Genomic DNA, 24,406 nt, shown 5'->3' with positions numbered 1-24,406 from the left:
CAAATTTTCTCTTACCTCCTGTCATACACATATTTAAATCTTTTGCTCCTCTATAAACCATGATTTGTTCTCTCTGTGTCTGTCTCTCTCCCCCTCTCTCTCCTCTATTCCTCTCTTTCTCCCTTCCTCTTCCCCTCCCCTCATCTAGAATGGGTGTTTTATGGGTATAGGGGAAGGGAATACACATTTATATAACACCTACTATGGACTAGGCAGTATCCTAAGTGCTTTTATAAATATCTCAGTTGACCCTCAAAACAACATTGAAATAGTAGGTATTATGATTATTTCCATTTTTCAATTGCGGAAACTGAGACAAATAAAAGGTTCAGTAATTTGGCCAGAGTCACATAGCTAGTAGAAGTCTGAGACTAGATTTGAACTCAGGTCTTCCATATTCCAGGCCTATTGCTCTATTCAGTATGCTACCAGCGTCCTCTGGATATAGTAGTTCATATGAATTCTTCTTTATAGTGAAGAAGAAAAGGAGGAGAAGGAAGAGGAGAAGAAGAAGAGAAGGAAGAGGAGGAGAAGAAGGAAGAGGAGGAAGAAGAGGAGGAAGAGGAGGAGGAGGAGAAGAAGAGGAGAAGAAGGAGAAGAAGAAGAGGAAGAAGAAGAAGAAGAAGAAGAAGAAGAAGAAAGAAAGAAAGAAAGAAAGAAAGAAAGAAAGAAAGAAAGAAAGAAAGAAAGAAAGAAAGAAAGAAAGAAAGAAAGAAGGAAGATCTGGCATTTGTACTTTTCTATTTTTTCTCTCTTGCATTCCCTTACACCAGCCACAGGAGTTCCTGACTCCCTGTCTTCCCCTTTTCCCCTACTAAGAATAACTGGCCACTATTCCAAAACTATATCAAGAAGGATTAACTAACTGAAAAAAATAGGCCTGAAATCTAAAACCACATCTTCCAATAGTGCTTTACAGACTTTATCTCATCTGCTACTCAAAACAACTTTGCAGGTAGGTAGGTGTTATTATTATTTCCACTTTTACATATGAGGAAACTGAGGCTCAGACAGATTAAGTTACTTATACAGAGTTAAGGAGCTATTAAGTGTCTGATGCAGGATTTGAATCTAGGTCTTCCTAATTTCTAGTCTAAAATTCCATCCATATTCCACTTACCTTCTGCACTGTTGCTGCCATCTATCATAGGAATTTGGGCATATCTTGGCTTCCTTAAATAATTGTAAAATCCTAGAAGGCAGGGACAGTAGGGAATCTTCAGATCCCTCAAGGTACTCAGAACAGTGCCTTCCACATAATATGTGTTTGGTAATTATTTGCTGAATTAATTAATGAATGAATGAGCATGTAGGAACTGACTGTGATTTTAAATCATCCCACTGAAAGCCAGACTTATAGTCATATTTGGGCAACTGTTGGTGCCTCACAGAGAAACACTAACAGGTTTGAGTTCCCTTCTTGCCCAGTCACCCAACATACCTTCCTAAATGATTGCTTTCCTGCTTACAACTCTTTCTCAGATGTGCACTATGAGTGAGGCAGGTCATACATATCTGTAAATAGGCACACAGTAGAAAGACAATCTAAAGGAGGGGGTTCTCTAGCTAGTTAACTGGACTTCTTTGATGAAACATAGACAAGATCTTAAACAATAAGACGAGCTCTTATAAATATAGTAGGAGCCACCAAATTTCTACCCTTGGCCTTGACTATCCCTTTCCCCTGTGCCCTCCTTAGCTCATAACTCATAGTCATTGGAAGTCATATATTACCAATAACCAGGTGGTTATGTTTAGATTAACTTTTGTCAGGGAGCCACCATGGCACAGGACCCAGTGATCTCAAAAAGAAAAGTTATTTTTCCCCTTTCTTCCCCTCTTAAATTTTCTTTCTTTTCTGCAAGAGTTCCTGGTTCCACTCCAGGACTATCTGGCCACCCACCATTCTAACACCGTTTCAGGAAAGTCAGGCAGAACAATTGAGAAATCAAGCCTGAAGTCTAGAATCTCAATGCCAAGGGTGCTTCTTTAGAGCCAGAGAAAATGAGCAACTGGAAAATTACCCACGTCTTCTCTGGGAAATTATGCATTTCCTGCTGCTGACTTTACCCCCATGGTCCTTTGAATCTGAGTCAAAAAGGTTTGATACCTCTCCCCATATAAATCAACCCAAAGTCCAATGTGTCTGAATTCCCAATTTAGTCTATTATCCTTGGGTGTCTGGAGGTCTGTGTTCATTGAGATTTAATGATGGCTCAAGAGATCCAGCTTCAGTAACTTCAAAGAGCTTTCTGTATATTCAAAACCCTTTGACAATTTCTGCATTTTTCAAGGTAGAGAGACTAAAGAGATGGCTGGCTGACCCCAGAAATTCAGGTATCATAAGATACCTGAATGTTGGCTAGTCAGGTAGCATGAGATTTCTCCAGGGCTGCTTTGCTTAGGATGATCCTATTCTAGGAGAATTCAAGAAAATGGCGTGGGGGCAGTGTCTACTAAGTGTAGAGAGGATTTGGAAGGGGTATATTCCTAAAGGCTGACTTATATAGACTTTTCATCTGATACCTTATAGTATCTGTATCTGAGGTGGTTTTCGATTTCTGCTGTCAGCTCCACCATCATTCTATCTCTAAGGTTTGGAGGTAGATGTTTTCCCTAGTAATATCAATGTTAGATAGTAATTTATGGGATCATAGATTTAGAATTAGAAAGGTTCTTAGAGGTCTTCAAGTCTAACCCCCTTATGTTACAGATGGGGAAACTGAGGCTCAGAGTGGTGAAGTGACTTATCCAGGGTAATGCAGTTCAAAAGTGCCCAAAGCAACTAGTTTGAACAAGTCTTCCTCATGCTAAATTCAGCACCCTCTACACCATGTCACATGGCCACAAAATCCAATTCAACATCATTAAGTATCTACTGCATGGAGAACAGCGTGCTAGGTGTTTCATTTAGACAAGATCTCTGCCCTCAGTGAGAGGCAGAGCTGGATGAATGGGACATGACTCTCCTTCACATTCTCCTAGCCAAACTACATGACTGGCCATCTCCCCAGTCTGTCATGCACCCTCTTGCCTCTCTTCATGTCCATAACCTTCCCCTCCATGCCGGAATGTACTCTCTCTTCATCTCTGTCTGTTGAAATAATTTTCCTTCAAGGTTCAGTTTAGAGGCCACCTCCTCCATGAAGCTTTCCATGATTCCCTCCAGTTGAAAGGATTCTCTCTCCCCTCAAAGATTCCTAAGCTCTCTGTCTGTAGCTCTCCTTTGTTCTAACCACACTCTAGCTTGGAGTTTTTGTGTGTGGGATCATAGGATGATAGGTAGAAATTAGAAGGGACCACCGCATTTTACAGATGAGGAAACTGAGGCTAATAGAGATTAAGTGACTTACCCAAGTGTTAGAAGTGGGATTTGAAAGCCAGTGCTTTTTCTGGTTTTATCCCTACTGTTAGATTGCTTTTGTATCCACAGTGTACTATACACTGTCTTATACGGTGACTTGCAGATAGGAACTTAGTGAGTATCTGATGTCTGGAATGAATGCTGAGGAAATGCAGAAAGTAAAATAAATTACATTGAAGTTTCCAAAATGAGAGACTGGGTGAATGGAAGTATTACTTACAGAAATAAGGAAGTCAGAAAGAGGAGTAGACTTGGGAGAGTGGCAGGGGAGGAAACTGGTAGAGAAAGAAGAAGGACCCCTAGGTATGAGATTGGTACGGGAAAGGGTGGGAGTGGGAGGATACTCTGCCCCAGGTGGGAGCAGAGAAAACACATTTTTCTCTCCAAAATTAGCCTAGGGTCAGCTCTGCTTTGTACTCCAATACAAGTGGATGGAGAAGTAGCCTTGTTTATATATATATATACACACATGTAAAGAGGGGGCAGGAATACTTGATCCCAGTTTCTATAAAGCAAGGGCTAGATAACCCATGAATTTAAGAAGGTTAAAAGTTTAGATGACAGAAAAGGGATAGGTGAAAAAATGAACAGGATGGCTTTCTCAATTTCATTAAACTGTGTTTGGGACTTTCGAACAGCAAAAAAAGAAAAATGCATGGTTCTAATTTACTTTCTGTGTGTGGTTGGTCTGCTCAAATGACTGAATTGTTTCAATCAAGAACAATGGGAAATTTTATAATAGCTTATATATACATATATACATGTGTATATATATGAGAGAGAGGGGGAAGGAGAGAAGGAGAGGAAGGGAAAGAGAGGGAGGGAGAGAGAGAGAGAGAGAGAGAGAGAGAGAGAGAGAGAGAGAGAGAGAGAGAGAGAGAGAGAGAGAGAGAGAGAGAAGAGAGAAGAGAGAAGAGAGAAGAGAGAGGAGAGAGAGAGAGGAGATGAGAGAGACAGAAACAGAGACAGACAGAGACAGAGAGGAGACAGACACAGAGAGAGACAGAGAGAGACAGAGACAGAGAGATGATAGGCTGCAGGATTTGAAGTTGGGAAGACTTGAATGTGAATCCTGCCTCAGACACTTACTAGCTCTATTACCCTGGGCAAACTACTTAACCTGTCTGTGCCTCAGCTTTCCTATTTATAAAATGGGGATAATAATAGCACCTACCTCATAAGGTTATCATGAGGATCAAATGAGTCAACATGTAAAGTGCTTTACAAACCTTAAACCTGATTATAATTATTATGATTTATGACTGTTATGTTTGAACCTCTTGATAACTCTGTGAAGTATTTACTATTACTATTACTATCTCCATTTTACTGATGAATAAACTGAAGCCTAGTGAAACTATACATGTCTAGGGTCATGTACCCAGTAAATATCTGAAGCCAGATTCGAACCCAGGTCCTTCTGACACTACATCAGTCACTCTGTCTACTAGGACACTACCTCTCATTTAAAGACTTTCTTCTGAGAATGTACCTAGGGTATAGTGCAACACCTATTGGACAAAGTACCAAGAAAATTAGTTTTAATCCTAACTCTGACATTAACTGGCTTTCTATGTGAACTTGGCAAAGTGATTTCATGGCTCTGGACCCATGTCTCATCTCTAAAATGAAGGCATTGAACTAGCTGATCTCTAAGGGTACTTTCTGACTTGGACATTCTAGGATTCCCTCCCTCCTCCTGCGGCCCCTCTAGCATCTCCACCCTATTCCCAGCATCCCTTCATTTTAACCTCCCATTCCACTTTTGTTTAAATAGTAGGATTAATCCATCAGGCCATTTTGGGGTGGAGGCCCGGAGGTGGGGGTGGGGGTGGTGAGGGAGGTGGAGCAAGGATCCCCACTCCAGTGAGCACTGGAGAGGTTCCATTCATGGGTCAACAAAACTAGGGAGGACCTCTGACTTAATCAGCCAAGAAGGCTCCAGCCTTAGAGACAATTAACATCAAAGCCTCCCAGGCAGAAAAATTTTAAAAGGGGAGAGAGAAGGAAACTTAAATATCCAGACACAATTCTTCCACCTCCATCCTTTGCCTGCCTCCAAAAAAAAAAAAAGACAGAGAGGTTAACATGAGATTATAACTTTTCAGAAGGATGAAGAAGGAAGCGGGGCAAGAAGGGGAGGGGCTGGAGCACTTGAGGAATTCAGGCCCTGTTGATGCTATCTTTTGGGCCCATGCCCTAGAGAAAATATCTAATGTTGAGACTATTGTAACAGAGATGATGATGTTCCATTTACAAAGCCCTTTCTTTATAGTCTACAAAGCACAAGTCCTGATCTGAGGAGGAACTGCTGGTGGCTTATTTCTATCCCAGCCCCAAAATGGTGTTTAGGGGCAGAGATGTATGTGTGGGCAGATAAAATATAAACTCCCCAGACTGCCATTTAAGGCCTCCATAATACAGTGCCCATCTACCTTTCAAATATTATTCTGGACTACTCTATTTCACATACTTTGTTGCAGTTAAACTGGACTTCCCATAAAACATGCCACATTCTACCCACTACCCTTGCCTGGGTTGTATCCCATGTCTGAAATGCCATTCTTTCTCACTTCAGTCTCTTAGAATCCTTACCATTCTTCCAAGGGAGTGGGTTATTCCCTGTTTGCACACAATGTTTTGTGCTCTTCCTTAAGTTGTTAGTACCTACTATCTCTTAACATTGGTGTCTTGGAGTCAGGAAGACCTGAGTTCAAATGCCACCTCAGACACTCACCAGCTGTGTGACTCTGGACAAGTCCCTTAACCCTGTTTGCCTCAGTTTCCTCATTTGTCAAATGAGCTGGAAAAGGAAATGGTAAACCACTCCACTATTCTTGCCAAGAAAACTACGGAGGGGGTCATGAAGAGTTAGACATGACTGGAAACAACTAAACAGCAAGAACTTTCATATTGTGTCTTCCTCACAAGAAGCTTTAGGTACAAAGAAGACTTTTGCTTCACTTATCATTAGAATTTCCTTGTGATATTGGTGGGTATGAGATATTTACAAATGGGAAAAGTGAGTTTACGTCTTTATGGGGCTGCTGATTGGGATTGTAGGGTAGACGTTTTAACAATTTCTGTCGTCTTCATAATCAATACTGATTACTGTGACTGAATTCATCCTATGGGGAATTCCCATCAGTATTGTTGCTATTCTTGTTTCATTCTCAGAAGACCAACGACATCATGAGGGTGATGTCTTGACTCACGTCTGAACTGGTTTTAAGTGAGCCAGATCTGTCAGCCTTACTCTCTCCTCCAAAGCCATCAAAGGCCAGTGGCAAGAGAAAGGTCAGGATGATTGCTGATGGGCCAGGATGCAGTGGGCGACCTTGGCCTTTTCTAAATTAATAAGGCCAACGGCTCATGGAGCTAACATTCTAGTAGCATCATCATGTATATTGTTGTTCAGTTTTATCCAGTTCTCCATGATGCTATTTGGGGTTTTCTTGGCAAAGACACTGGAGAGGTTTGAAATTTCCTTCTCTAGCTTATTTTACAGATGAGGAAACTAAGGCAAATAGGGGTAAGTGACTTGCCCAGGATCATGCAGCTAGTAAGTGTCTAAGGCCAGATTTGAATTCAGGTCTTCGTGACTCCAGGCCCAGAGCTCTATCCACTGTGCCACCTGCTGGCCTGTCTTCTGCTCCTCAAACATTAGACTCCATCATCCAAGTAGGGGATACAGAGAAAGACACACTGTCCTTGCCCTCAAAGAACTCATATTCTTTCTAATATGCAAATAGCCATGTACATACAAGCTATATGCGATGCAAATGGAAGACACTGTGGGGAATGGGGAATCAGGAAAGACCCCTTACAGAGGGGGAAATTTGAGCTGGAAAGAAGCCAGGAGGCAAAGGTGAAGATGAAATGCAGTCCAGGGGGGAGGGCTAGTGTAGATTCTCAGAGCACATGGTAAACAGGTTATGGGCTTGCAGAAATACTTTTGGCATAGACAAATACCATTTCACTGAGCCATGGTAAAGGCTGACAATAAGGAAATGTGATTAGATTTGCTGAATATAACTGAAAGTGGTTTTCCCCCATATGGAGCCTATGAAATGACTAAGACACAAGAACAGAATCAAAAGGCCTGGCGTGGGCAACGTTGACATGTACTCAACCCACAATGCAAACACACAAACACTGTGCAAATGGCCAATTGTGAGGTTGTTTTAGATTTTGAGATGGATGGTTTCATGGAGATCAAGGTTTTTGATAAACATCATCAAACAAAATATCCATAATCTTCAAGTTATATGGAATCAAAAAAACTTTTAAACTGTAGAAAACTAGAAGAAGAAATAAAAATCTTCAGGGAAGAAGATAAGGTACATGCCACCCTCATCACCCTGACAGCTGCTAGAGCTGTCCCATAGATGATTTCTGGGGGCCTACAGAGTATGAGGGACAGCTAGGTGGCTCCATAGTGCACAGAGCGCCAGGCCTGGAGTCAGCAAGACTCATCTCCCCAAGTTCAAATCTGGCTGAAGACACTTACTAGCTGTGTGGCCCTGGGCAAGTCACTTAATCTGTTTGTAAACTGTTTGCCTCAGTTTATTTCCTAATCTGTCAAATGAGCTAGAGAAGAAAATGGTGAACTATTCCAGTCTCTTTGCCAAGAAAACCCCAGATGGTGTCAGGAAAATCAGACAAGACTGAAATGATTGAACAACAGCAACAGAAACTGAACTTATATCCCAATAGAGTTACAGAAAAAGCAGTTATTTCATTCACTCGAGTGATTCCACAAAACAGTCAATATGAAAAAAAAATAGCAGAATAATAACTTACCCTAGGACCATCTCTGTTTTGAGCAAACAAGGGCTGAAATATAAATGACTTACCCAAAATGACATAGTTAGTAAATGTATGAGACAAGATTCAAACTCAGGTTTTCCTAACTCCAAATACCTTGACCTGCATTGGGTTTCTATGCTCATTTATAAAACATGACATTTTATAGACCAGAGGAATCAATGAAGCAAAGGGCAGTATAGAGTGCTGGATTTGGCATTAGAGAGTTTAGATTTTAATCCAGTTTACTACCTGTGTGACCTGGGGCAAACCGCTCTGTAGACCTCAGTTTTCTTATCTGTAAAATGGGGAGTTGGTCTAGGTGACCTCTGTCCTTCCCAGCTTTAAGTCTTTCATTCTATAACACTGAGAAAATAACAAATGATGAGTAGGATGAAAATGAATAGCCAGTCCCTAGATTTACTGCATCTTTTAGAGGAAAAGGTTTTCTCCCCTCCCCCATCTTCTTCAGCCTTTGCCTTTTTGGGGTGGTTTCTGCCCATTTGGAACACTGTGAAGGGATACTGGGCTATGAGTGAGCTGTTCTTGGAATAATTTATAGACTTATGGTTGGCAAGAAGAGGGAATGAGCTCTTGGTCACACCTGGAGAGGCATTCAGCCCTGCAAACTGGCCTCTAAGCACAAGGCTGTTTTTCTGTGCTGTGCCTCCTCTTCCTCCTCCTCCTCCTCCTCCTCCTTCCTCCTGGCATGTGAAGTCTGGCTGTTCACCCTGTCTGATAGTTGTGGCGGCTGCTGTCTGGGGTGAGTCACCTCTACCCACCCACACACTGACAACACCCAGCCTAGAACCGATACGGTTCTTCTGTTTAGGCTCCAATTTTGGTCAAAATATTTTTTTAAAAGGCAGTGGAGTATGAAGACCCAAATTTTACATGGATATTACTGTTAATTCACTTTAAAAAAAACCCTGAAGTTCTTAAATTAATAATAAAACAAAACTATATTCCTTTTCCTGTTGTGCTTGAAACCTAGGGCCAGAAATCTTGGCCTAGTGAGTGGGAGGGGGAAAAGCACAGAATGAAACTAAGGAGCTGAAAAATGACCCAGAAAAAAGGTAGCCTGGTTTTTAGTTAACATGAACTGCAAAATCTAATAAGCATTATCAAAGACAAGCCGCCTTCTGGCTTTGAATTATAGGCAAATGCATGAAAGTGCCCTGTTGTTTCTTCACAGTAATAGGCATATTACCTACCCTAAAGTTGTGCAATAAAATTATTTCTAGATGCAAGGAATGGTGAATGTTGAACATCTCTGTGAGCATGTGTGTATGTACAAAGTATGTCAGCAAGTTGCAATAACTGGCCTCTAGGCACACCATATTGGGTTTGCTATGAGTTGTTTAGTTATGATGACTGTCACAAGGCAGGCTGGGAAAATTTCCAAGACGCCAAAGCACTGAGCCATTTCAATATTATTCATTTCATTGGATTATAGGATTTTAGAGATGGAAGGGAGCTTAGCTCAATCAATCAGCTCATCAATCAACAAGCATTTATTAAACACTTAACTGTATACCAGGCACTATTCCAAAAGCTAAGGCTAACAAACAAACAAATCTGCCCTCAAGAAGATTGCATTCTATAGAGGGGGGTAACACAAATATAAGAGGTAGATATAAAACACATACAGATCAAATATGAGGTATTTGGTGGGAAAACCATCACAAAGACCCGAAGAAGGAAAAAGGCAAATGGCGGATTGGATGGGAGGGACAAGTAGACTGATATGACTGGACCGTAGCGTTGGAGGAGAGGATTTTTGCAGATGTGTTGCTTTCCATGTATTATCCTGCATGTATAATTTTTTTGCATGTTGTCACCACCACTGGAGTGTAAGCTCCCTGAGGGCAGTGAGTGTTTTTACCTTTCTTTGTGTCTGCAGTTCTTAGCTTGGCCCATTATTCAGTTGTTTCAGTCCCTCATGATCCCATTTGGGGTTTTCTCGGCAGAGATATTGGAGTGGTTTGCCATTTCCTTCTCCAGGTCATTTTACAGATGAGGAAACTAAGGCTAACGTGTCTTTGTGATGTTTGTCTTTCATGCGTGGAATGTTCTCTTCCTGACCTCCATCACTTAGAATTCCCAGTTTCCTGAAGGGCTCAGCTCAACTGCTACCTTTTGAAGAAGGCCTTTTCTCCTCCCTGCTACTAGTGATTCCCCACCAAACACCTCATATTTTGATCTGTTTTTTGTTGGTTAGACTCAGCCTGATATACAGTTAAGTATTTAATACATGCTTGTTGATTGATTAGTTGACTGATTGAGCTAAGGTCCATCCCTTCTATCTCTAAGGGACTTGGCCAGGGTCACACAGCTAGTAAGTGTCTGAGGGCAAATTTGAACCCACTAAGAAGAGTCTCCCTGAATCTAGGCCTGGCACTACATTCACTTCAACATCTAACTTCCCCCAGTGAAAGCTTAATGAATGCTTGTTGACTGACTGAGTGACTGACTGTCTAAGTTAACCTTGGAGAGGAATAAGAGATTGGGGAGGAAGGGATCACATCTAGGAGGGACATCAAAGAAGTCTTCATGAAGGGGTTAGCAACTAAGATGAGTTTTGAAGGAAGAGAATAATAATTATTATTAATGTGGAAGAAGTCTGTACGAGGCTTTGTCTTTGTATCCCTAGGGCCTACCCTGGCTCAAAGTAGGTATTTAATAAATGCTTGTTGATTAATTGGTTCCAGGAGTGAGGAACAGCCATCACAGATGCTTGAGGGTGAAAGAGGTCGAGGTGAGCTTATAAATGGGGTCAACTGGGTGATGGATGAAGTGAATAGAGCACTGGCCCTGGAGTCAGGAGGACCTGAGTTCAAATCCAGATTTAGACATTTGACACTTATTAGCTGTGCGACCCTGAGCAAGTCATTTAACCCCAATTGCCTTGCCAAAAAAAGAAAAGAAGCTAATGGTACCGTTTGGTTGGTAAGTAAAATCTTTATAAAATCACAGATCTGAGACCTGGAAGGAACCTCAGAAGTCAGTTTATCCCAACATAAGGAAACTTAGGCCTAGCAAGGATGCCTTGCCTAAGTCATAGGTCATAAGTATCAGAGATGGGATTTGAACTCAGGTCCTTTGGCCCCTCCAGCCAAGTTCAGCTCTGTGTCCACTGTTACTCAATGAGTAGAAGCCCAGAATCGTAAAGTAAGGCTGAACAGGTGAGTTAGAGTCAGATTGTGGATGCCCTTTTTTTTAAAACCAGATTAATGAGTTTTTTTTTTTATCTTTTAAGCAGAAGGGAGTCTTTGAGCAGGAAAATTATGTCATTATTGTGAAACTGCTTTGGTCCAGGCACTCTCAAGTAGAATATGCCTAGTCTATAAACATTCTGCTACAACCATGTCCTCATCATTACATTTAAAAAAATATTTTATGGATGCTTTTTGTCTCCCAGTCATTTCTGGAAAAAGACCCATAACAAAGAAAAACAATGAACCCAGAATGGAATACACCAAATTTAACGGTGTGCTTTTACTGTTTTATCACAACTTTCTTAAAAAAAAAAAAGAACTAAAAAACTGAAGGAAAGCAACATAAATAATGGTACTTAACTAGACTTGAGCTCCATGAGGACAGGGAGGGACATAGACTGGAATCAGGAAGGTCTAGATTTAAATCCTGCCTCAGAAATTTATGACCTAGGAAGTCACAACCTCAGTCTCAATCTCTTCATCTTTAAAATGGGGATAACAATAGCCTCTGCCTTGCTAGGTTCTTGGGGAAGATCAAATGAGATAACATATAAAGGGCTTTGGCAAATCTCAAGGTGCTATAAATGCCAGTTTTTAAAATTTACTATGATTATTTCTTGTTACCACTCTACCTCATCTGTACCCCTCCCCTCATCTAATATAGGGACTTAAGTGCTTATATAATAGGGACTTACTAAATATTTGCTGAATTCATGGAAGAATGAATGTAAGTACATAAATACACTTAATGTTAGAAAAGTTTTCAGCAGCGAGAATCGAAACAAACAAAAATACCCATTTCTGATGAATTCAGTACATTAAAAAAAATCACTATCTGGCATATCTCATTCTCTCAACATTATGGTTTGTCAGAGTTCTGATAAAACTCTGGCCCCTTTCTAGACGGACACTTTCATAGCCAAACCTGGTATTCCTTGGTAGTACAATGGATAGAACATGAAGTTGGAAAGACTACTTAGTTCCAATCTGGTCTCAAATTCTTATTGGGCAAGTCCAGGGGTGGGGAACCTGTCTCCTTGAAGCCACATGGGTCCTCAAGTTCAGGCCTTGATCCTAATCCAAATTTTGTCAAAGGGCTGCATTTGAGGACCTAGAGGGCCCCACTTGAGGACCTAGAGGGCCCCATATGGCCTTGAGGCTACAGTGTCTTCAGTTTCCCCCATCTGTAAAATAGGCATAATGATAGCACCTACCCCAGAGAGTGATTCTAAGGATTGGCTTGCTTTGCCAGTCTTAAAATGCTATGTAAATACTAGCTATTCTATACTATCCTTCTTTTCAGTGTGGGAGTGGGATAGTGTTGGAAGTTCCCCCTCCCACCTTTGCCCAGAGGTTGCTTTATATTTTCCATCCTCACCTCCCCACTAATTAAAAATCACTTGCCTTTGAAGAACACAGGTCAGAGACAAAGAAAATAATAATTCCTTTCTCCACCCCCATCCTTGTCCTTTTTTTCATTGGCCTGAGACAGAAGAGTAGAGTGGAAGAATGGGAGAGAAGAGAGGTGAAAGTTCTAATTAATGAAGGAGTTATGGGGTTTTTTTCTTTCTAGATTTTTTCTTAACTGTTTTTCAAGCCCAGAATGCCTCAAAAAGCTTTCACCCCCTCTGCCCATTCCCTTCTCTAAACTCCCAACACTATCTTCTCAGTTGTCAAATAACAAGTTTAATGTGACTGCAGGATTGTGCCGGGTCTGGAAGCCCTCAAAGAACGCAGGGACTGCATAATTAGGGAAACGCTGAGAGCCATCAGTAATGAGCACTCCTGACTTGGAGCTTAAAAAAATCATGCTAATAAAAGCATTGGCTCCCTTTGCTCACCCTTCTCTCTTCTTCTTTCCAATCCTTTTCTCTTCTTTCCTCACCTACCGCAGTTTGGATTCAAATTCTTGGCTTTTCCTCTTTTAAAAAATGATCATCTGCTCATAGGAAAGTAATTTGATCTTTCTGGCTCCTCATTCTATTTATTTTATTTTATTGTGCTTGTGTGTACGTGTGGTTATACATATATGTGCTCTAAAACTGAGCTCCATTTTCTGGGCATGTTCCTGGGATGCAGTTGAATCTATGCCCACAGCCATGTGGGGATCTATGCCTTGCTAAACTGCACGTGCAAAGCTGTTGAGTTTAGGCACGCATTTGTGTATCTGTGTGCCTGGCAACATTTGTAACAGCTGAGTCTGAGCCAAAATGAGCTGCCTACCAGAAACAGCATATGTTTTTAAATTTTGAGTTTCTGGGATGGTGTATTCTATTCATTCACCCACACAACAGGCATTTGTTAAGCCTTCCTGTAAGAGTGGTATTGTGCTGGGTACTGATGATAGAGACAAAAATGAAACCATCCCTGCCCTCAAGGAACTTACATTCTCTGCCCAATGACAAGGAGGTAGGGAGGGAAGTAGCTTGTGTTCACAGACAAATAAATACAAATATACATATATACATATACGTATATGCATACACACACACACACACACACACCCCAATGAATAAAAAGAACATTAACAGTTCAGTTGGGAAGTCAGAGAAGAGGAAGGGGAACTCAGGAAAGATAAATATAGGAAGTGGTACCTGAGTTAGGACTTGAAGGGAACCTTGAAATGTCCTTCTTTTATTTCATACCAAAAAAAAAAGTATTCCTGACCTCAGAAACAATGAGATTCAGGAACTAATGAAAATATTGTTGTTGTTGTTCATTGGTGTCTGACTCTTTGTGACCCCATTTGGGGTTTTCCTGATAAAGATACTGGATTCATTTCCTTCTCCAGCTCATTTTACAGATGAAGAACTAGGCAAACAGGGTTAAGTGACTTGCCCAGGATCACACAGCTTGTAAGTGTCTGAGGTCAGATTTGAACTCAGATCTTCCTGACTCTAGACCTGGTGTACTATCTGGTATGCCACCCTTAAAACTAATTACATAAGAAAAATGTGATGTGGATAATGGTGAGGGTGGGGAGGGACTGAGGTACAATGGAGGTACAAGGCATCCCCAAAACAAGAGGCTTCCTGGAGTTCTATGACAACCCCTCTTACTTCTCTCCAGTCCCTCATTCCTGCCTTCCAAGGCAAATCTTGAGCATTATAACAAGTTCAGTCAACTGGATGAAGTACAAAAATGATTTTACTATAGCATAGATTATATTAAAATAGGTAAATTGTGAACCCATTCTTTTTTTTCTTTTGTTTTTTGAAGGGCAGTTGGGGTTAAGTGACTTGCCCAAGGTCACACAGCTAGTTTTTGTGTTAAGTGTCTGAGACCAGATTTGAACTCAGGTCCTCCTGACTCCAGGGCCAGTGCTCTATTCACTGCACCACCTAGCTGCCCAGATTCTAATTATTATCAATATAATTTTTTTTTAAGCAATTGGGGTTAAGTAACTTGCTCAAGGTTACATCGCCAGTTATTTCTGGGTGTGGTGCTAAGTATCTGAGCCTGGATTAAATCCCCAGGTCATCTGGACACGGGAGCCGGTGCTCTTACTCACTGAGCCACCTGGCCACCCCTTGAACCCATTCTTATTACTTAATCTAGCTTCCTGAATTAATCTTGTTCTTAAGAGTTCCAACCTGGATTTTCCACACAGGCTAACACACCAGGAATTCTTAACTTTGTGTCATGGACATCTTTGCATCTTTGTCAGTCTAAGGAATCCTGTAGACCCCTCAAAACAATATTTTAAATGCATAAAACATATATAATTATAAAAGAAACAAATTATATTTTTGTCAAAATTTTTTTAAAGTTCTTGGACTTGAGGGTAAGAGCCCCAGGGTTAACTGGTCCATGGTCTCCTCTCCATGTTTTGTCCTGGATTCTTCCCAGACTTCCGGGTCAAATCTTCATTCTCTTTGTCTACCTGAATTCCAAATTGGTTGTTCTCTGAACTCTTCCCAGTGCTTCTTTCATCATGTCTCTTCTCTCTGTCTCTTTCTTTGATTCTCTCTTTCTGTCCTGGTCTCTGTGCTTGTCCCTGTCTCTGTCTCTGTCTCTCCTTCTTTCTCTCTGCTTGGTCAAATTTCTCTTATGTCCTTTCAAATGTTTTCCAGCTTATTTGCCTCTGCTTAGCTAATGTCATAGAATAACAGTGTGGGAACCATTTTAAGTAGGTCGTTTTAGATAAATGTAACGATGATGCCTGGCACCTTTTCCTCATGGCAGAAGAAAAAACAACTAAAACTAAATTGTGAGATTTTCCAAAAATTTATGAGTACTCAGAGCAGTTCTGGGAGGATCTCATCCTGGTGATATAGGCTTGTCAGAAGAGTTGGGTATTAGTCAACAAATTAACAAGTTTTTGTGAATGCACCTAAAATGTTCCAAGTACATGGAGCTAGACACTGGGGATTCAAGTACTTCTATATCATGCATGCATACATGCACACACATATACCTATGTATTCACATGCATCTATGTATACATTGTGTTTGTGTACATATACATGTGTGTATATGATGTTTTGTTTACATGCTTGGTTTACATATACTTTACATATTTACATATATGCTTTATATTTATGCTTAATATCTTTATATGTACTTGTATTCTCCATTTGAATTTAAACTCATTGAAACTAGGCATTATTTCATTCTTTGTACTTGTATCACAAGTACCTAGTAAGGTGCTTAACATATCAATTAATAAATACTTGTTTGATTGATTGAATGTGAATTCAAGCAGTCAAGCTATTCTTCATTTCCTATTCCATCGCGCTAGAAGGATGTGATTCAGTGACAGAGTCTCTCTCTGCAGACAGAGCCACAAGGCACGTCAAGGAAAACTGAATACTTGACAAACGTCTATGTATAGAGCCTACTGACTTTGTCAAAGGTTCCCCCAAGATACTAAGCATTCATGTTGTTGTGGTTGCTTCTGCCACTCCTGCTGGTGGTGGGAAGGTCCTCCAGGGGAACCATGGAGCAAGTCAGGTAAGTAGAAGTATTAGATCAAATTTGTTTCACATTCAGCCTTGATGCTATATCATTCAGCTGGGTCTTGTAGCCCTTTCCACAGTCTTCCAGGTAGATAATGCCCTGAGGGTAATAAGTTTGAGGTCTTGACTGTGTGGGGTTTGGGATGTGAAAGAATCTGGGACTCCCTCCCCTCAGGGAGCTATCTCATTAGTCCTGGAAGCATGTTGGAAGGTCTATACCTGAAGAAGCATGAGCTGCTTTTAGGTGTTTGAAAAGTCAAGCAAGGTATAGATATGTTTGTTATTGTGTTGTTTCAGTTGTATCCAACTCTGTGACCCCATTTGGGGTTTTCTTGGCAAAGATACTGGAGTGGTTTGTCATTTTCTTCTTCAGCTCACTTGACAGATGAGGAAGCTGAGGCAAAGAGGGTTAAGTGACTTGTCCAGGGTCACACAGATAGTAAATGCCACATTTGAAGGTGGTCACATTTGAACTCAGATCCACCTGATTCCAGGGCCAGTGCCCTACCCACTGAACCACCTAGATGCCCTAAGTGTATAGAGTCATAATAGACATAGATTTAAATTTCCCTCCCTTTCTATTTTCCTCTAGGTTAGTATACCTCTGAGGGCTAGGAGAGAGAGAAATGACTAGGGCATTGTGGATCAGGTTCCGGATTTGGAATCAGCAAAATGTGAGATAAAAATCTCCTTTCTGACATTTAGTTCAGTGACCGTGGGCAAGTATTTAATCTTTCTGAGCTTCTGCTTCTTCATCTGTTAATCAGAGATAATATCTGTGCTACTTTCCTCATAGGATTGTTACAAGGCTCAAATTAGATGTTGTATTAAGGTGTTTTACACTATATGCATCAGTTATTATTATTTGTAGAATAAGACCAAGGGGCCTAAGGGACTTCCCTTTGGAATTTTCTTCTATAGTAAACTTAATATTTGATCCATTTCTTCCTGTGAAAATGGGGTTTAAGTGAGCTCTAGATTGTAGAATCACCCTTTTTATTGCTAACGATTCTATCCGAAAACCTAGCCAGAGAGCTGGAAACACAAGAACAGCCTGATGTGGGAATTGGTTGATGGATCTTATATATCAAGCCCTTTGGTTTTGAATAAAGAGATTGCCTGTGGGAACAACTACCAAAGTATCATCCCTAAAGCCCTAAGGGGAGCTCTCAGAATTGAATTCCAGTAAAGCTCTAACCTTGTTCTAAGCAGCTAGCTATGAGCCAGGAGAGTATGAAAAACTCATCTAATGGAAAAGATGTTAGTAGAAAGGGAACATTTCAGCCATAAAAGCTCTTCACTTACTCCCTAGCTTCATATATCAACTCTCCAATCTCAGCCAAAAGGAGGCTTAGGCACTTGGCTTCTCCTGGTGTGGATGATGTCATTTCCGAGTTTGGATTTTGCCTTAGGGAAATGATGTGATCCATCCCTCAACAGAACAGAAAAACACTGGGTAGTCTGGAATGGAGCCTAATATAGCATACCCCTAGGCTTCCCAAAAAGCACACTGAGTGGATTGTCTTTCATTTTCTAGAAGTTTCCTTGGTAACATAGGGGGCTCCTGCTGCAAGGGGTGGACCTAGCCATGGGTGTTTTGTTAATTTTGTTAGATTCTTGTATCACTTAAAGTGAACTATACTGAAAAAAGGGGGGGAAAGAGTAAGGAGCTAGCCATACTCATCATTTTCATTACCAAGGAGCCTCTTTAGTGATCAGAGATAGCTACATGTAGAGATAGAGACTAGAGTGATTAAACATCATAGAATATGAATCTACAATGTTTTCATAGAAAACAGTAGTCTATAAACTCCTGGAAGGCAGGGATTGTTTAATTTTTGTCTTTGAATCTCTAACACCCAACAAAATACCTTGCATATAGCATATACCATAAAATATTTGATGAGTTGAATTAAATGTTTGAAGATAGGGATATAGGGTAGAAAGTAAAATCCCAGTGCTCTGAACCTTACTTATCTCTCTTTTTAAAATTTATTTTTAGCTTTCAACATTCATTTCCACAAGATTTTGAGTTACAAATTTCCCCCTCTTCTTTCTCTTACCCCCCTCCCACCAGCATGGCTCACATGGGACTGTGCTAGGCTCCCAGTCTGGTGCAATAGACCCTTTCTGTTGGCCTGTCAAGCTGCCTTCAGAGGAAGATTTGTTTCTCTCTGTCACTTTGTGGGTTCTTCAGCTCTAAAATTTGTTTAGAGTCATTTTTTTTTACAGGTATTGGCAGTGGCTGGAGTGGGAGCTCCAGCAAGTTCCTGCTTTTACTCTGCCATCTTGGCTCCACCCCCTGAACCTTATTTATCTTAAGGCCCTCTAGATACTTTAGGTTTGCTATCATGTCCCTCTCTCAAGAAGACTTTCTCTTTTCCAGAATAAATATCACAAGTTCCTTCAACTGACTCTCATATGCCAGGACTTCATGGCCCTTCACTATTCTGGTTGTCCTTCTTTGGATGCTCCTTGCCTAATCAATGTCCTTTCTAAACTGTGGTATCCAGAACTCAGAACAATACTTCAGATGTGTTCTGATCAGCACTATTAACTCCCGTCTTGGAGACCCTGAAACTTCTAATTCAGCCTAAGATTGGATTCGTTTTTTTAGACGCCCTATCAGTCACTTTATTTATATTGAGCTTGCCATCCATTGCAAACTGGCAGATCTTTTTTTTTTATTATTTATAGTTTTTTATTTTTTTCAATTAAACATATAGACAATTTTTACATTTATTTTTTATAAAATTTTGAGTTCCAAATTTTCTCCTTTCCTTCCTTCTGCCTTCCTAATACAGTAAGTAATTTAATATAGGTTACATACATGCAATCATGTAAAACATATTTCCATATTAGTCATATTGTGAAAGAAAACAGAACAAAAGGAAAAAAAACACAAAAAATAAAGTGAAAATAATGTGCTTCAATCTGAACTCAGACTCCATCAGTTTTTTCTCTGGATGTGTATAGACTATGTGGATAGACTTCATCATGAGTCTTTTGGAATTGTCTTGGATCATTGTATTGCTGAGAAGACCCAAGTCAATCATAGTTGATCATTGCACAATGTTGCTTTTACTATGTACAATGTTCTCCTGGTTCTGCTCATTTCATTTTACATCAGTTGATATAAGTCTTTCAAGGTTTTTCTGAAATCCACCTGCTCATTATTTCTTTCAGCACAATAACTTCAGATCTTTTTCAGAAAAAATTGCTATCTAACCAGTCCTATCCCATCCTATACTTGTGAAGTTGTTTTTTTTTTACCCGTATGTAAGACTTTTTTTTTTTTGCCTTTTGGAGGGCAATTGGGGTTAAGTAACTTGCCCAACGTTACACGGCTAATAAGACTTTAATTTTTGAGGATTAAAGGTCTACTTGTCAGGTGAGTGAGAGGGGGAATTCTTGTTTAGTTTTAGGTTGAACTAGATGGCCCTTGACATTCTTTCCAACTTTGACATTCTGTGATTCTATGAATTCTATGAATGTGATTCTAAGCTCGAAAATTAAATGTGGTTGGAGTGTGCTCTATACTAATGGTCTCTAAAGTAGTTACTGGGGTTAGCACTGTCACAGAATTCTAGGGAATTACCAGTAAGAAAAAATGTTTTACATGTTACCGATTTTATTTTGTGTACTGCATTTTATTTTTTTAATCTTAATTGTATTTTTTTTCAATTACACATGACAACAATTTTTAACATTCATCTTAAAAAAATTTTGAGTTCCAAATTTTGCTGCCTCTTTCCTCTCCTCCCTCCCTAAAATGCACAGCAATTTGGTGTAGGTTATATATGTGCAATCATATAAAACATTTCCATATTAGTCATGCTGTGAAAGAAGAAAGGTCGAAAAGAAAAAAACTAGGAAGAAAATAAAGTGTAAATAATAAGCTTCAATCTGCATTCGGATTCCATCAATTCTTTCCTTGGATGTGGATAGCATTTTCCATCATGAGTCCTGTGGAATTGTCTTGGATCTTTGTGTTGCTGAGAAGAGCTAAGACATTCATAGTTGATCCTCACAGAATGTTGCTGTTACTGCTCGTGTCCTGCATTTTATCGATTATTTCATGGTTACTGTGTGGGAAAAAGGGCATGTTATCTGACTTAATGTTTTGCTATAAGGAATTGTATGCAGAAAAGTGTATTTTCAGCAATCTCCAGCAAAAGATTGCAGTTTTGAGTGGCCTTGGGAACCTAACCCCCATTTCCTATAGGTTCAATGTATCAACATTGGTGTTTTTAACTTTCATACTGTTTTCTAGGAACATTACCCCCTTGAAAGCTGAGAATTGACTGCAGCCTCACTGGCCCTTATATTCCTCTCACATAAAATGAGGGATCTAGATGTCCTTAATTAAGCCCCACTTCCAGATCTTAATCTTATGCTCTTCAGACTTCTGTGTTTCTTCTGCATCGGGGTAATAGGGAGGAATTTTGCCTATGCACAATTCCTCTGTCCAAAGAGTCAGTGTGGGTACTTGTATCATTATTACTTGATAACTGCCCAAGGGGCCAATGCTGATTGAAGAAGAGGAGAGAAAAGTTGGGAGTTTGCCACAGGGGGCAATTGAAGGGGGTGGGATGAAAGAGAGGTAGATAATAGGTGAAGGGGAGTTGTGGTAATGTTCAACAAGAGCAAGGATGGTGGGATGTTGCCAAATTTTCCACCCTCAAGTTTGTTGTTCATATACCCTTTGGGGTCATTTCATGGCTCCCCAGGGCCCCCCAGTCCCATTTGGGGATCACTAGTATAAAGAATTGCTCAGGGGTGGCCAGGTGGCTCAGTGAGTAAGGGCACTGGCTCCAGTGTCGGGATGACCTGGGGATCAAATCTGGGCTCAGATACTCAGCACCACACCCAGAAATTACTGGCCATGTAACCTTGAGCAAGTTACTTAACCCCAATTTCTTAAAAAAAAAAAAAAAAAAAGAATTCCTCGATAGCATTCACTATTTGGGTTTAGTCACTTGGCTGCAGCCAGTACTAGAGAGATCCATAATAAGCTCACTTGAGGAGGTGGATTTCTGTCATAAATAGGACAAGATTGCCTTTCTTCAAAACTATGGTCCCCAGTGAGTCAAATGGACTAGATTGAAGTTTTCTGTTCACCAGCAGAGCAGGATCCCTTTGTCTCAAAACAGACTCTTGCTAGCAGAGCTTACTATTCAGGTTATGAGATGTATCATCTCCCTTGGGGAAGAAGCTAAGAGCAGCCTTAGATCCTAGGAAAGAGGACCATGATTAGGAGAATGAGGTCTGACTTGACCAGAAGAAATTTTAGGGAGTATTCAAGACACAGGACTCCTGGAGTCTTTCTCTTTACCTTTGTTTTTTTTTTCCCCTTTCTGATAGTTCTTGCCACCTTCTAGCAGTGAAGTGGTGCAGTGGAAGGAATGCTGACCTGGAGTCAGGAAGACCTGAGTTCAAATTTGGCCTCAGACACTTACAAGCTGTGTGACCCTGGGAAAGTCACTTAACCCCATTTTCCTTCGTTTCCTCATCTGTAAAGTGAGCTGGAGAAGGAAATGGCAAACTACTCCAGCATCTTTGGCAAGAAAACTCCACAGGGGGTCATAAAAAGTAGGCCAGAACTGAAATGACTGAACAGTGGCAGTCATTCTCCTAAGACTATGGAGGTAGAGACACATAGTTTATAATTATCTTCAAAGCTATTCAGGAAGGCCTGAGGACAGCAAGTATGTGCATTGGCAAAAGTGTTTAGAAGAAAGAGTCTAGGGGTGGCTAGGTGGCCTAGTGAATAGAGTGCCAGCCCTGGAGTCAGGAGGACCTGAGTTCAAACCCGACCTCAGACACTTAACACTTACTAGCTATGTGGCCTTGGGCAAGTCACTTGACCCCAACTCTCCTGCCTTTCCCCCCTCCAAAAAGCCATAAATAAATAAATAAAGAAATAAAGAAATAAATAAGAGTTTAGAGGATTGAGTCAGTTCAGAAAAGAGGATAGCATAAATTATCAAGAAAGAATAAGTAGTATGGTGGATATAGGATAGTAAGTACCATATGCAAGGGAGTATCCCAGGAGACTTTCTAGTATCCTACACATTCCTCCCCTCCACACACTCACTCTGTGGTTCAGTCATTTGGGTCAGCTCACACATATTTCTCACACATGTTGCTCTACCTCCTATCTCCATGACTTTGCACTGGTTACTCCTCCAGTCCTGGAATGCTCTCCCTCCTCAATTCCACCTTCTGTCTTCCCTGGCTTCCTTTCAATCCCAACTAAAATCCCATCTTTTACAGGAAGTGTTTGCTAACCTCTCTTAACTCTAGGGTCTTCCTTCTGTTTAATGATTTCCTATTTATCCCGTATATAGCTTGCTTTGTATATATGTTTGCCTGTTGTATCCTCCATTAGATTGTAAGCTCCTTGAGGGCAGAGACTGTCTTTTGTCTCTTTTTGAATCCACAGCACTTAGCACAGTGCCTGGTACATAGTAGACACTTAGTAAATGTTTGATGAAATTGATATTGAACTACAGCAGCATGGGAGCTGGTGCATAGTGCCTCTGCATTGAGCCCTAAAGCCAGAAGACATTGTAGCATTCCTCATGCAGTCATACCAATGGGGATTCCAGATAAAATTCTGTGTATCTGAGCTCCCTGTATTATGTGCAAGGGGAAAGAGAATGACCAGTGGCAGCAGGCAGATGCAGTGAAATCATTGGTAATACTATGACTGCAGTTATGGAGGATGGGAAGGTGAAGTGCTGCATATGTGTACCCAAGTGGTTCTGGAACTAGAGAGGAGGAAAGAGAGTTATGTGAGATCTCTTGACAGGAGAGGACATGGGCAATCACAGGCATTCCCTGGTGTTTGTGTTTGCAATACTCTAAAAGGTGTGTGTCTCTGGGAAAATATTATGTGCCAGGCTTTGATGTGAACTTCCCAAGGTTTGGGGCATGGAGAAGACCAAAGACTTGAGTGTCACCAGGTTAAGGACAACACCTGACTCCCTCCTTATCCTCTCAGCTTCATTTTTGTTCAAGGTTGAGGATCTCTTTATTAAAAGTTGTATTGTCAGGGCAGCTAGGTGGTGCAGTGAATAGAGCACTGGCCCTGGAGTCAGGAGGACCTGAGTTAAAATCTGACCTCAGATACTTAACACTTATTAGCTGTGAGACCTTGGGCAAGTCACTTAACCCCAATTGCCCTGCCCTCCCCTCTCCAAAAAGCAAAAAAAAAATTTTTTTTAAGTTATATCATCCTCAACTTAGAGCTAGAAGGATCCTTAGAGGTAATTTAGTTCAATCTTTCATTTAAATGTTTTCTTTTTTATTGTGAAATTGACAAACTTGAGGATTGTAGGTGAAACTGTGGAATTCTGGTACATCCAGTTTCTTCAAATGTTTAGCAAATTTACCACCATAGTAACAAAACTACTCTGCTTATCTGTGTCCCTTTCTGAACTTTCTTCTGCTTTCTTCTGTGTATTTTTAAATATTACTCCAAACTTCTTTCTGTTTTTTTTTCTTGCCTCCCACCCCCAATCATTATTATCATCTTAGAATTCAACATCTCCATTTTATGGATGAGGAAACTGAGCCCCAGAGGAATTAAATGACATGTTGGAGGTAAAACAAGCAGTAAGCATCAAAGCTTGATTTTAAACCTAGGTCCTCTGACTGCAAATCCATAGATCATATGGTCATAAATTTGTACTAGAAGGCATCTTGTAGGTCATTGGGTCCAATGTTGTTCAGTCATTTTATTCATGTCTGACTCTTTGTGACCCCATTTGGGGTTTTCTTGGCAGAAATACTGGAATGGTTTGCCATTTCCTTCACCAGCTCATTTTCGGATGAGGAAACTGAGGTAAAAGAGTTAAATGATGTGCCCAGGGTCACACAGCTAGTAAGTGTCTGAGGCTGGATTTGAACTCAGGAAGTGGAGTCTTCCTGACTCCAGACCTGGAGTATTTACTATGCCCCCTAGCTGCCCATTGAATCCAATATCTTTAACACCCCTACACACACACACACACACACACACACACACACACACACACACACACACACACACACAC

At 40.6% G+C, this 24,406-nt stretch overlaps 1 long non-coding RNA gene across 9 annotated transcripts in view; it reads right to left on the bottom strand.

The window, feature by feature from the left end:
• The window catches only part of LOC138147403 (uncharacterized), a 185,472-nt gene that overhangs the window by 49,007 nt on the left and 112,059 nt on the right, over positions 1-24,406 (bottom strand). For 8 of the 9 annotated variants that reach the window (XR_011164807.1, XR_011164803.1, XR_011164798.1 and 5 more), the window contains one exon: positions 19,605-20,431. The exons of the other annotated variant lie outside the window; for it this stretch is intronic. This is a non-coding gene — a long non-coding RNA (uncharacterized lncRNA). Of the gene's footprint in view, positions 1-19,604; positions 20,432-24,406 lie in introns of those variants that run through there. 9 annotated transcript variants of the gene reach the window in all.

The sequence above is a fragment of the Petaurus breviceps genome, unplaced genomic scaffold (genome assembly GCF_028583685.1).
Source record: "Petaurus breviceps papuanus isolate PSGF00001 unplaced genomic scaffold, PetGlider_PUasm1.0 90792, whole genome shotgun sequence".
NCBI lineage: Eukaryota > Metazoa > Chordata > Mammalia > Diprotodontia > Petauridae > Petaurus > Petaurus breviceps.
The sequence above is the reverse complement of the archived record's forward strand: the minus strand, read 5'-3'. Positions and strand labels throughout refer to the sequence as shown.